The sequence below is a fragment of the Manis pentadactyla genome, chromosome 15 (genome assembly GCF_030020395.1).
Source record: "Manis pentadactyla isolate mManPen7 chromosome 15, mManPen7.hap1, whole genome shotgun sequence".
NCBI lineage: Eukaryota > Metazoa > Chordata > Mammalia > Pholidota > Manidae > Manis > Manis pentadactyla.
In genome coordinates this window covers 41,240,394-41,253,720 of record NC_080033.1, presented here as the reverse complement: position 1 = coordinate 41,253,720, position 13,327 = coordinate 41,240,394, and the positions used below count along the sequence as shown (strand labels likewise).

Genomic DNA, 13,327 nt, shown 5'->3' with positions numbered 1-13,327 from the left:
ATTTTTAAACTTCTCACTAGCAAAATTTCTCATATTCATCACTTAATCTTAATTTCATTTGTAACATATTTATACTTTACAACTGTGGTTTAAATGTTTCTATAGCACTTGTTTTTTCAAAATAACAAGTAATTTGGATTATCTCTGAAGGTATTAATAGTTTTAAAAAAGTTGTCTTCTCCTTTTAGTCCTTGTTTCTTTCAAGTTAATTTTATGTTTTGTTTTTAGTATCTATCTCTCATGTCGGAGAATTCCCTCAGAAGTCTGTTATCTTTGGTCGTTTGTTCATTTCGAATGGCAAACCAAAACCCAAAAGCCAAAAGCCAAAAAAAAAAAAAAAAAAAAAAGAAAAGTTGACAGGTAGTCTGAATGGTTGAAGCTTACTGACTGAACTCATTGAAGGGCAATCTGGCTTTTTCTTATTACATCATTATCTTTAAGATTTGGCCTGGTCAGATTCAGCAAACAAATTCCTTACTCTTCTTAAGGATGGCATTACCAATTATATATATATTCATTTAATCCCCATTTAGTAGCGCCATACCTCAACTACCAATGCAACCCAGAGATCTTCTATTTTACCCTCTCCAGATAATACACTTTCCATGATTCTTGATTCTGGCTACGTGGAACTGAAGAGGGTATTTAGTGATCTGACCTGTTCTAAAGAACTTTCCGTCAAAGCCCCTTTAACTCCAACTTTCAGGCTCCCTTATGTCACAAACTCCTGAAGCTTCTGGGCAAATCTGTGAAGCATATCAGGTGGTTGTTGCCTTTTCTTACTGCTGACCTAGGATTTAACTCTCCTTGGTTCGTTAAGTCAGTTACCACTGATAGATTATCTGCTGCCAAGTTCCAGAATTTTGTTACTTCCTTTCCCATTCTCTCTACTTCTGAGGTTTTATGCCTATCTATTTTTTAATTATGGAGTTAAGCATATTCAAACATAGGTGGAATAACATGACCGACTCATCAGGTCTCATCATTCAACTTCAATAATTATAGGCTCATGGCCACCTCTGCTTCATCTATATCCTGTTCACTCCCCAACTTCCCATATTATATTGAAGTAAATCTAAGATATCAATAATTTCATTAATAGATATCCAAATATCTTTCAGCAATAAGTAAATAAGGCGTTCTTAAACAAAACATACCAAAAAACCCACCAAACTACACTTCCACTATCAGCCCCAAGAAATGCAGTAACACTTCCTTAGTATGTGGCATACCAATATACAATTATCTAATAATAAAGACAATAAAAAATTTTTCCTTGGGTTTCTGTTTCAATCAGTATCCAAGTAAGGCCTGCACCGTAATTGGTTGAAGACTCTTAAATCTCCTGTAGGTTATAGTTGAGTTTTCAGTCTTGGCATTTTGAGAAGCATAGCTCTTCCTTTTTGGGTGCCTCACTGCATCGTTCACCTCTACCTACTAGATGCCAGTAATGTGCTCGTAGTTGTGAGAACCCTTGGTTGGAGGTTCTCCAACCAAGATGGATGGAGGAAGGACTGGGACACAAAATCGTGTCTTGTTGAGAACCATTGCTTTACAGATGGCCTCTCTTATGTCCTCCTCTTCTACTATTTATTTGTTCAACAATGTACCAGGATCATCAATGAAACTTGTTTTTCAATTATCTAAAACTGGCAACATGCTCATCACTAAGGAAGATGCTAAATAAACTATGGAATATCCATACTATAAACTACTAAGCAGGCATTTAAAAAATGAGATAGATTTACACAAATACAGGTGGGAAGACCTTTAAGACCTACTCTGTCACCAACTTACAAATGGACACATTGTTTGATGACAATATGTAAAACCCAACCAAACTGTTAACACTGATATTTTCTAAATTGGAACTTGAATTGACAGTGAAGGTTAAGGGATCTTTAACATTACCTGTAATCCTTGAACCTTTTATAGGGTACTAGGTTAAGTACTTTACATAACTAAAAATAAAATTAAAAAGAAAACAAGATGATTTTGTAGGTCTCGTGTCGGCCCATCCTCAGTTGGAGTAATGAGATCCCATATGAAGCCTTTCATTTCCTCATCTCCTCGACAGTGAATAAGGGATTAATGCTAAGAGTGCTCGGCAAATTGTTTCTACATCATGCTCATTTAGCTGCCTTTTACAACGGCCATGAGACAGAATCTCTCTCCATTGGCCCCATCTGGTTGAAGAGGTGTATTTATTTACATTAGTGCTAACGTCTAGAGAATAATGTTAACAGATAAAAGTTTTGAAAAGTCCAAAAAAACATTTTGTCATCAATTGGGTTTACATCTAATATTTTCCCCCATGAGTAAAATACAAAGCCATGGTATAGTAACTTCTAGTTTATTTTATTCAATAATGATCAACAGCATTATCCATTTTACATTACTGGATATGCTAATATGAGAACAAGGAATGTGACATTAGTGATGTATTTAAATTTAAAACAGGGGCATCCCATTGTTCTATTAAATATATGTTAAACATATAAATTTAGGTACTTTAAAAATAGATTTGATTGATTCTAAAAGATAACAAATATACTATATAGTATATGCTCTCTATGACTTTATATATCAGACTACTGGTAAAAAATATTAGAAATAGTGTTTTACCCTAACCTAGCAGATTTTTCTCTACTCTAAAGCATTCAGTTCTTCCATAGCCATTGGAACGATCACAGGGTCTCCGGAGTTTGGGCTTTTCATCACCTTCACTTTCAGCTTCAGATAATTCAGCAAATTCATCTTTTATGGCACTAAAGGGTCTTGTTTGCTTTCTAATTCTTGGAGTGTCAATAACCATACTGTTCTGTAAAATTTAATAGCTATTACTTGAATGTTTTTTTGCAATGTTTTATGTTGTCACCTTTCAAATTGTACAAACATTAAAGTATAGAAAACCAGAAAAAGAAATCACTCATGAGTCCATCAACCTACCATATCAACTTAAAATTTTTTATACTACATTAAAATCTTCATTACCCTATATAATTTTATGACATTACAGTTATAGGATAAAAGTTACTTGCAGTGTTATTATTAATATGAAAGATGTATGGTTCTGCAATAACCAAAAAATATACTTTCAATTTATGCATAATTTTCTTAGTTAATTAATGATTTTACATTATTTTAAAATTTTTAAATAAATTAGGCTAAAGTAAGTCTTTGTGATATAAGTTTATCCTAAGGATAAATTCAAATGAAGGGAAATATCCAGGAAAGGAAACATTGGTCAAACAATATAAACATTTTATAGATCTAGAAACATGTTTTCCAAAAGTTATACTAATACACAAAAAGCAAGGTAGGAGATTAAACAGAAGGGTGGCCTGAAAAGTGCGACAGAAACCTTGTCGTGCAACCACATATAAAGTGAAAATACAGCAAATACAACTAATCCTGAGAGAGCGACCAGAAAGAAGACTGTAAGAGACGGCTGATACCTGGGAAAAAGAGAACACCTCATGGAAAACGATAAAGTAGCAATGCTGTGATCCAGGAGGATCCAAGCTCTCCTGACTCCAGGTCGTCGGCAGGAGGAAGAAAAATGGAGCACGGAGGGAGTTGAAGCCCGGGACTGTTAAATACCCAACTCTGGAGAGATCTACTCTGGGAGCATGAACCCACATTACATGTCGCTCTGGAGATTAGAGGGGATGGAAAGAAAACATGGGCAGGATACTCAGAGGGACAAAAATTCCAGCCACTTGTGGAGGACAAGTACTCACAACTGGCTGCTCTGGGACAAAAGAAAAGTCAGGCACTTTGAAAGACTTTTCAATAGTGAGAGGGCTGCTAAGGAAGGTTCCACAGAGCTTGCTCTTCAGGAGAAATAACAGGGTGAAAAAAATGATCCTGACACACTCAGGCCAGCAGTTTGGGAACATTCAGGAGCTTCAGGCACTCCATCCCCCTGGCTGACAATGCAGCCCCAAGACCCCCCACTGCAATACGCAGCCTGCGGCTCCTTCCCACAAGACAGCACTGCTTTGCAAACCTGCTACCCCCGCCATTGAGCCAGACTAGCCAGAGGGTGGCCCTGCGGCAGACTCAGGGCTATAACGCAGAGGCGCCTCTCTCAATGCTCAGCCCACTGGTCCTACCAGTGGAGGCAGGCATTGAGGCCTGGAAGCAGGAAAGACTCTTTCCTCCTGGGAGGCACTGGCGCCATGCACCTGTAACCCACACCATCACTCAAAGGGCTGGGCAGCACCAGAGACTAGAGCTTCTGGGCACTAGAGGGTGCTGCCAGCACAAAGTTAATTATTACATAGGAATTATTACAAATATGAAATGGAAAAAGAATCTGTCACAAACCAAAATCCCTCAAACAATCAGAAAGGGGACTAAGTGAAACTCAAATCACCAAACTTCCTGATAAGGATTTCAAAATAAAAATCATAAACATGCTCACAAAGCTACAGAAAAATATTCAAAAACATAGGGAGGAATTTAAAAGTAGATTAGATGAGGTAGAGAAGGTAAATGAAATAGAAATTAGAGAACAGGAATACAAAGATGCTGAGGCAGAGAAAAAAAATGATCTCTAGGAATAAAAGAATATTGAGAGAACTGTGTGACAAATCCAAATGAAACAATATTCGCATTATAAGGGTTTCAGAAGAACAAGAGAGAGAAAAATGGATAGAAAGTGTCTTTGAGGAAATAATTGCTGAAAACTTCCCCAATCTGTGGAAGGAAACACTCTCAGGCCATGGGAGTGCACAGAACTTCCAACACAAGGTACCCAAGGAGGACAACACCAAGACATATAATAAATAAAATGGCAAAGATCAAAGACAAGGACAGAGTATTAAAAGCAGCCAGAGAGAGAAAAAAGGTCACCTACAAAGGAAAACCCATCAGGCTATCATCACACTTCTCAGCAGAAACCTTACAGGCCAGAAAGGAGTGACATGACATATTTAATGCAATGAGACAGAAAGGCCCTGAACCGAGAATACTCCTCCCAGCAAGATTATCATTTAAATTTGAAGGAGGGATTAAACATTTTCCAGATAAGCAAAAGTTGAGGGAATTTACCTCCCACATACCATCTCTACAGTGTATTTTGGAGGGACTGCTTTAAATGGAAGTGTTCCTAAGGCTAAATCAACTACCCACAAAGTCTCTCAAGGGATACACAAAGAGTACACAATATGACACCTAATATATAAAGACAAGAAGAGGAAGAGAAAGAAGGGAGAAAAAAAGAAGAACCTTTAATTGCGTTTGACCTAGCATAATAAGCGAGTTGAGTTAGACGGTTAGATAGTAAAGAAGATGCCCTTGAACCTTTGGTAACCATGAATCTAAAGCCTACAATGGCAATAAATACATATCTACTGATAATCACCCTAAATGTAAATGGACTGAATGCATCCATCAAAAGACATAGAGTTACAGAATGGATAAAAAGCAAGTCGTATCTGTATGCTGCCTACAAGAAACTCACTTCAAATCCAGAGACATGTACAGACAAAAAGAGAAGGGATGAGAAAAGATTTTTCATGCAATTAGTAGGGACAAAAAGGCAGGAGTTGCAGTACTTAGACAAAACAGACTTCAAAACAGAGAAAGTAACATACAAAGAAGGACATTACATGATGACAAAGGGGTCAGTCCAACAAAAGGATATAACCATAATAAATATCTATGCACCCAACACAGGAGCACCTAATTATGTGATACAAATACTAACAGAATTAAGGGGGAAATAAAATGCAATGCATTCATTTTAGGAGACTTCAACACACTACTCACTCCAAAGGACTGATCAACCAGACAGAAAATAAGAAAGGAAATCGAGGCACTGAACAACACATTAGAACAGATGGACCTAACAAACATCTACAGATTACTCCACCAAAAAGCAGCAGGATGTACATTTTTCTCAAATGAACATGGATTGTTTTCCAGAATGGACCACACACTAGGCCATGAAAAGGGTATCAGTAAAGTCAGAAGGAGTGAAATTGTACCAACCAGCTTCTCAGACCATAAAGGTATGAAACTAGAAATAAATTATGCAAAGAAAACAAAAAAGTCCATGAACACATAGAGGCTTAACAACATGTTCCTAAATATCAATATATCAATGACCAAATGAAAGCAGAAAGCAAGCACTATATAGAGACAAATGAAAACAAAACCTCAAAACCTGAAAATCTGTGGGACGTAGGGAAAACAGTTCTAAGAGGAAAGTACATACCAATAGAGGCTTACCTCAAGAATGAAAAACAATCCCAAACGAACAGTCTAAGGCGTTCACAATTAATGAAGCTAGAAAAGAACAAATGAGGCCCAAAGTCTGTAGAAGGAGTGACATAATATAGATCAGAGCAGAAAGAAAGAAACAAAATTAAAAATACCAATAGAAAGAATCAATGAAAACAGGAGCTGGTTCTTGAAGAAAATAAACAAACTAGATAAACCCTTAGACTTATCAAAAAAAAATGAGTGTATGCACATAAACAGAATGAAAAATGAGAAAGGAAAAATCACTATGGACACCACAGAAATACAAAGAATTATTAGAGAACACAATGAAAAATTATATGCTAACAAGATAGATAATCTAGAAAAATGGACAACTTTCGAGAAAAATACAACCTTCCAAGAATGACCCAGGAAGAAACAGACCAATTACCAGTAATGAAATTGAGCTAGTAATCAAAACACTACCTACAAGCAAAAGCCCTGGACCAGATGGCTTCATCACTGAATTTTACCCAGCATTTAGAGAAGACCTAATATCCATCCTTCTTAAAGTTTTCCAAAAACTAGAAGAGGAGTAAACACCTCCAAATTCATTCTATGAGGCGAGCATCACCCTAATAACAAAAGCAGGCAAAGACCCCACCAAAAAAGAAAACTACACACCAATATCCCTGATGAACGTAGATGCAAAAATACTCAATAAAATATTAGCAAACCAAATTCAAAAATACATCAAGAGGATCATACACCATGACCAAGTGGGATTCATCTCAGGCATGCAAGGATGATACAACATTCAAAAATCCATCAACATCATCCACCACATATACAAAAAGGACAAAAACCACATGATCAACTCCATAGATGCTGAAAAAGCATTCGACAAAATTCAACATCCATTCATGATAAAAACTCTCAGCAAAATGGGTATAGAGGGCAGGTACCTCAACAAAACAAAAACCATATATGAAAAACCCACAGCCAACATCATACTGAACAGCAAGAAGCTGAAAGCACTTCCTCTGAGATTGGGAACAAGACAGGGATGCCCACTCTCCCACTGCTCTTCAACATACTACTGGAGATCCAAGCCACGGCAATTAGACAAAACAAAGAAATAAAAGAAATCCAGATCGGTAAAGAAGAATTTAAAGAGTCACAATTTGCAGATGACATGATATTGTACATAAAAAACCCTAAAGACTCCACTGCAAAACTACTATAACTGATATCAGAATACAGCAATATTTCAGGATACAAAATTAACACACAGAAATCTGTGGCTCTTCTATACACTAACAATAAACCAATAGAAAGAGAAATCAGGAAAACAACTCCATTCACAATTGCATCAAAAAGAATAAAATACCTAGGAATAAACCTAACCAAGGAAGTGAAAGACCTATATCCTGAAAACTACAAGACATTCTGAAGAGAAATTAAAGAGGACACTAACAAATGGAAAACTCATCACATGCTCTTGGCTAGGAAGAATTACTATTGTCAAAATGGCCATCCTGCCCAAAGCAATCTACAGATTCAATGCAATCCCTATCAAATTACCAACAGCATTCTTCAATGAACTGGAACAAATAGTTCTAAAATTCATATGGAACCATCAAAGACCCAGAATAGCCAAAGCAATCCCGAGAAGGAAGAATGAAGTGGGAGGGATCTTGCTCCCCAACTTCAAGCTCTACTACAAAGCCACAGTAATCAAGACAATATGTTACTGGCACAAGAACAGACCCACAGACCAGTGGAACAGAATAGATACTCCAGACATTAACCCAAACATATATGGTCAATTAATATATGATAAAGGAGCCATGGACATACAGTGGGGAAATGACAGCCTCTTCAACAGTTGGTGTTGGAAAAACTGGATAACTACATGTAAGAGAATGAAACTGGATCATTGTCGAACCCCATACACAAAGGTAAATTCAAAATGGATCAAAGACCTGAATGTAAGCCATGAAACCATACAACTCTTACAAAAAAACATAGTCAAAAACCTCTTGGACATAAACATGAGCAAATTCTTCATAAACGTATCTCCCTGGAAATGGAAACAAAAGCAAAAAATGAACAAGTGGGACTCTATCAAGCTGTAAAGCTTCTGTACAGCAAAGGACACCATTAATAGAACAAAAAGGCATCCTACAGTATGGGAGAATATATTCATAAATCACAGATTCGATAAAGGGTTGATATCCAAAATATATAAAGAACTCACGCACTTCAACAAATAAAAAGTGAACAATCCAATTAAAAAATGGGCAGAGCACCTGAACAGACATTTATCCAAAAAAGAAACAAAAATGGCCAAAAGGATGCTCCACATCGCTAATTTATTAGGGAAATGCAAACCAAAATTACAATGAGATATTACACCAGTTAGAATGGCCCCTATACAAAAGACAAGAAATAAGAACTGTTGGTGAGGATGTGTTGGAAAAGGGAGCCCTCCTGCATTGTTGGTGGAATTTAAACTGGTGCAACGGCTGTGCAGAGCAGTATGGAGGTTCCCCAAAAAACTAAAAATAGAAATACCCTATGATCCCGTAATTCCACTTCTAGGAATTTACCTGAAGAAAACAGAATCCCTGATTAGAAAAGATATGTGCACTCCTATGTTTGTTGCCACATTATTTGCAATAGCCAAGATATGGAAGCAACCAAAGTATTCATCAATAGATGAATGGATAAAGAAGATATGGTACATATACACAATGGAATATTATTCAGTCATAAAAAGAAAAATCCTGCCATTTGCAACAACATGGATGGATCTAGAGGGCATTATGCTCAGTGAAATAAGTCAGGTGGAGAAAGACAAATTCCGTACGATTTCACTTACTTGTGGAATCTAAAAATAAAGCAAAACAGAATAAACCAAACAACAGTGACCTCATAGACACTGAGAAATGATTAGTGGTTACCTTCCCCTAGGGATGGGGTGGGTGGGTAGGGAGGGTGAGGGGGATGAAGGGTCACAATAATTCACAATCACAACATACGCTGGTTATGGGGATGACAGTACAGCATGGAGAGTACAATGACTCTAACATCTGTCTATACTAGTATATAGTAACCAGTGTTGTACATGTGAAACTAAAACCATTAACAACAACAAAAAAAGAAACTTGTAACTTGCTCAAGTATATGGTAAAATTAGGTAAGACTATATAAATCACCAAGTTTCTTTTGTATAAATATATCATCACGTGTTTTCTTAGTTTGCCAAAATAGTATTCAGAAGCTCTCAATACTAATTTAGTATGCCATATATTATATTCCTGGAAGTTCAAAATATATACAGTTAACATTTTAAATACTCATTTCCACTTTTCTCATCTCTTCAACCTTCATGACTACCCTCTTCTTTCTTCTCCCCTTTATACCTAGATATCACAAAAGAGTAGTCAGCAGATGATATCCTGATTTTCATACCACTCATAAATTCCTTTTGGTTTACATGCTATTCCTCCATCCTTTTTCTACAGAAGTACTTTACTCAAGGTTGCCAATTCCTTCTCATAACCACAGAATAGTCTTTCATCTGTTTTATCCACTTCAGTATATTTTAATTTCCGGCACTGTTGCTGACTACCTTTTCTATGGGTCCAGGGATATCACAAATTTCTTAGACATGATTATTTCTCAAATTCCTTGGTTTTTTTCCTCCTGCCCCACAAATCCAGGTTCCCCAAGATTCTGGCCAAAACTCCGTTGTCTTCTCACCCTATGCTTTCTACTTCACTTATCTTAGGATGTTCCCTACATCAACTACCACTTTGTAGCAGAAACATTATTTTCTGACATCTAGTTTTACATTTTTTCAATTAAATGTACATCTCTTCAGTTGAAGCAATCTTACTGCCTCTGCTTTGTTCCACTTTAGTAACAGGTTGATCTGGTATAGCTTTTATTGTGGTTTTTCCCTGTTCAAAGTTTTCATTAGCCTGGCATGGAAGGCCTTCCACATGGCACCCACCTAACTCCGCAAATATTTTCTAAGTACTACCCATTCATTAAATATATTCCTCTTTCTTTAAAAATAACAATGTAACCACAAAACACTAAAAACAGATACACATCCTTTTCTTCCATACCCATCGCCTTTAGTGACTGATGGGATATGAGTCAATAGAACAATACTTGTCTAGAGTTCAGAATATAGGCCATCAAAAAATATTAGCCAGATATCACATCAAGCACCACATGGATTATCTTATTTTAATATTGAAAAAAACTTACATTGTTGCTACTAGTATTATACACATTTTACAGATGATGATACTAAAATTTGCTAAGATCAACAAGCTGGTACAATGTTATATGGCTGCTTAGTAGCAGACAGTTGTTTTAAACACAAGGCTGGTTAACTGCAAAGTCACTATTCTAATTCTACTTTATTGCTAATGTCTAATTATACAATATTTTTTAACATAGAGAAAATAAACTAACACCGATGAAGAGAGGTTAGACAACATGTGCCTTATTCAAATCTCTTTTAAATAAAGTTACATGTTCCTCTCTTCCCATTCCTAATCCTTCCTCCCTCAGATATGTATGAATACATACCTCAATTAAGTTACAAAAACACCTATCGAAAAATACATGACAAAGTCACAGTAGTCTGAAAAGAGAGAGGGAAGGACCTGGGCATTTCAATGGTAAACCACAATGTTTAATTTTTAAAAAATCAGATCTGAAACAAATATTACATTTGTTAGACCTAGGTGGTGGGTTTATGGGTATTTGTAAAATACTTCTAAACTTCTGTGTTTTTGCACAGTTAGGTTTTTAAAGAAGAACCAATATATAATGTGGATTCAAGGCTTAATCTAGAAACTTGTATTTTTAAATGGTTACGTAATTTTCATTATAGTAGCTTTAAAAAAAGTATTATGTAATAGGTGGATGGTTGTTGCGTGTAACTATTGAAAGGACGTGTGCTCATAAAACGAACAAGTAGTTAATATAAACAGTACAATATATAAACATGTTGTAACACGTTCATACATAATTTTTTTGGGGATTTTCAATTCCAAGTAACTCTGAATGAAAAAAAGGTGTTTTAATACACGTAATGCTTTATTAATGAATTAAGATCATGAAAGTGGCAAATTTTATTTAAAATAATCATTATAAAGTTCATTTTTTTCATTTATTAAGCCTAGATTTTTTTGATACTACTTTTTTTATTAAGGTACCATTGATACACAATCTTAAAAGGTTTCACGTGAGTAACATTGTGCATATTACATTGACCCATATTATCAACCCCCCCAAATCACCCAACAGTAGTCACTGTGCCTCACCACAGCAAGAAGCTAATGCCACTACTTGTCTGCTCTGTGCTATACTGCCTTCTCCGTGACCGCCCTACATTATGCATGCACCTTAATCCTTCTTCCTCCCTCTCCAACAACCTTCCCAATTCCTTTCCCTTTGGTAACTGCTAGTCCCTTCTTGGAGTCTAAGTCTGCTGTTGTCTTGTTCTTTCAGTTTTGCTTTGTTGTTTTACTCCACAAATGAGTGAAATCATTTGATACTTGTCTTTCTCCACCTGGCTTACTTAACTGAGCATAATAGCCTCTAGCTCAATCCATGTTGTTGCAAATGGTAGGGTATGTTTTCTTCTTATGGCTGAATAATATTCCATTGTGTATATGTACCACCTCTTCTTTATCCATTCCTCTACTGACAGATATTTAGATTGCTTCCACATCATGGCTATTATAAATAGTGGTGCGATAAACACAGGGGTACATGTGTCCTTTTGATTCTGGGATCTTGTTTTCTTTGAGCAAATTCCTAGGAGGGAATGCCTGGATACAATAGTATTTCTACTTTTAGTTTTTTGAGGAACATCCATATTGACTTCCACCATGGCTGAACTAATTTACTAGTGTAGGAGGGTCACCTTTCTCCCCATCCTCGCAAGCATTTGTTGTTCCTTTTCTTTTTGGCTGTTGGCCATTCTAACTGGTGTGAGGTGATCTCATTGCGGTTTTAATTTGCATTTCCCTGATAATTAGCGATGTGGAGCACCTTTCCACATGACTGTTGGCCATCTGCATTTCTTCTTTGGAGAAGTTTCTGTTCAGATCCTCTACGCATTTTTTAATTGGCTTATTTACTTTTTGGTGTTGAGGCGAGTGAGTTCTTTATAAATTTTGGATGTTAACCCCTTATTGGGGTATGTCATTTATGAATATATTCTCCCATGCTGTACAATATTTTTTGGTTCTGATGGTGTTCTTTGCTGTACAGATGCTTTTTACCTTAATGTAGTCCCATTTGTTCATTTTTGCTTTTGTTTCTCTTGCCCGAGGATGTATGTTCAGGAAAAAAATTGCCCATGTTTATGTTCAAGAAATTTTTGCCTATGTTTTCTTCTAAGAGTCTTCTTTTTTCATTACTTACATTTAGATCTTTGATCCATTTTGAGTTTACTTTTGTGTATGGAGTTAGACAATAATTGTTTCATTTTCTGACATGTAGTTGTCTGCTTTTGCCACACCATTTCTTGAAAAGGCTGTCATTTTCCCATTGTATATCCACAGCTCTCTACTGTGTCCCATTTATCTATGGGTCTTTTCTTGTGCCAATACCAAATTGTCTTGATTACTGTGGCTTTATAGAAGAGCTTGAAGTCACGGAGCATAAACCCCCAGTTTTATGCTCACTTTTCAGGATTGCTTTGCCTATTCTGGGTCTTTTGTGGTTCCATAAAAATTTTACAACTATTTGTTCTAGTATGTTGAAGAACGCTGTTTGTATTTTGAAAGGGATTGCACTGAATCTGTAGATTGCTTTGGGCAGGATGGCCATTTTGACAAGATGAAATCTTCCTATCCATGAGCATGGGACGTATTTTCATTTATTGGCATCTTCTTTAATTTCTCTCATGAGTGCCTTATAGTTTTCAGGGTGTAGGTCTTTCTTTCACCTCTTTGGTTAGGTGTATTCCTAGGTATTTTATTCTTTTTGATGCAATTGTGAATGGAATTGTTTTCCTGATTTCTCTTTCTACTAGTTTATTGTTAGTACATAGCAATGCTATGGATTTTTGTGTATT

The 13,327-nt window shown here is 36.3% G+C and overlaps 1 protein-coding gene and 1 long non-coding RNA gene across 3 annotated transcripts in view; both read right to left on the bottom strand.

The window, feature by feature from the left end:
• Nucleotides 1-13,327, bottom strand: part of LOC130681089 (chromodomain-helicase-DNA-binding protein 9-like) — a 167,230-nt gene that overhangs the window by 19,985 nt on the left and 133,918 nt on the right. The gene's annotated exons all lie outside the window — the stretch shown is intronic.
• Nucleotides 1-13,327, bottom strand: part of LOC130681090 (uncharacterized) — an 83,254-nt gene that overhangs the window by 11,695 nt on the left and 58,232 nt on the right. Inside the window, exon 3 of one of the 2 annotated variants that reach the window (XR_008994151.1) lies at nucleotides 2,491-2,821. The exons of the other annotated variant lie outside the window; for it this stretch is intronic. This is a non-coding gene — a long non-coding RNA (uncharacterized LOC130681090). Of the gene's footprint in view, nucleotides 1-2,490; nucleotides 2,822-13,327 lie in introns of those variants that run through there. 2 annotated transcript variants of the gene reach the window in all.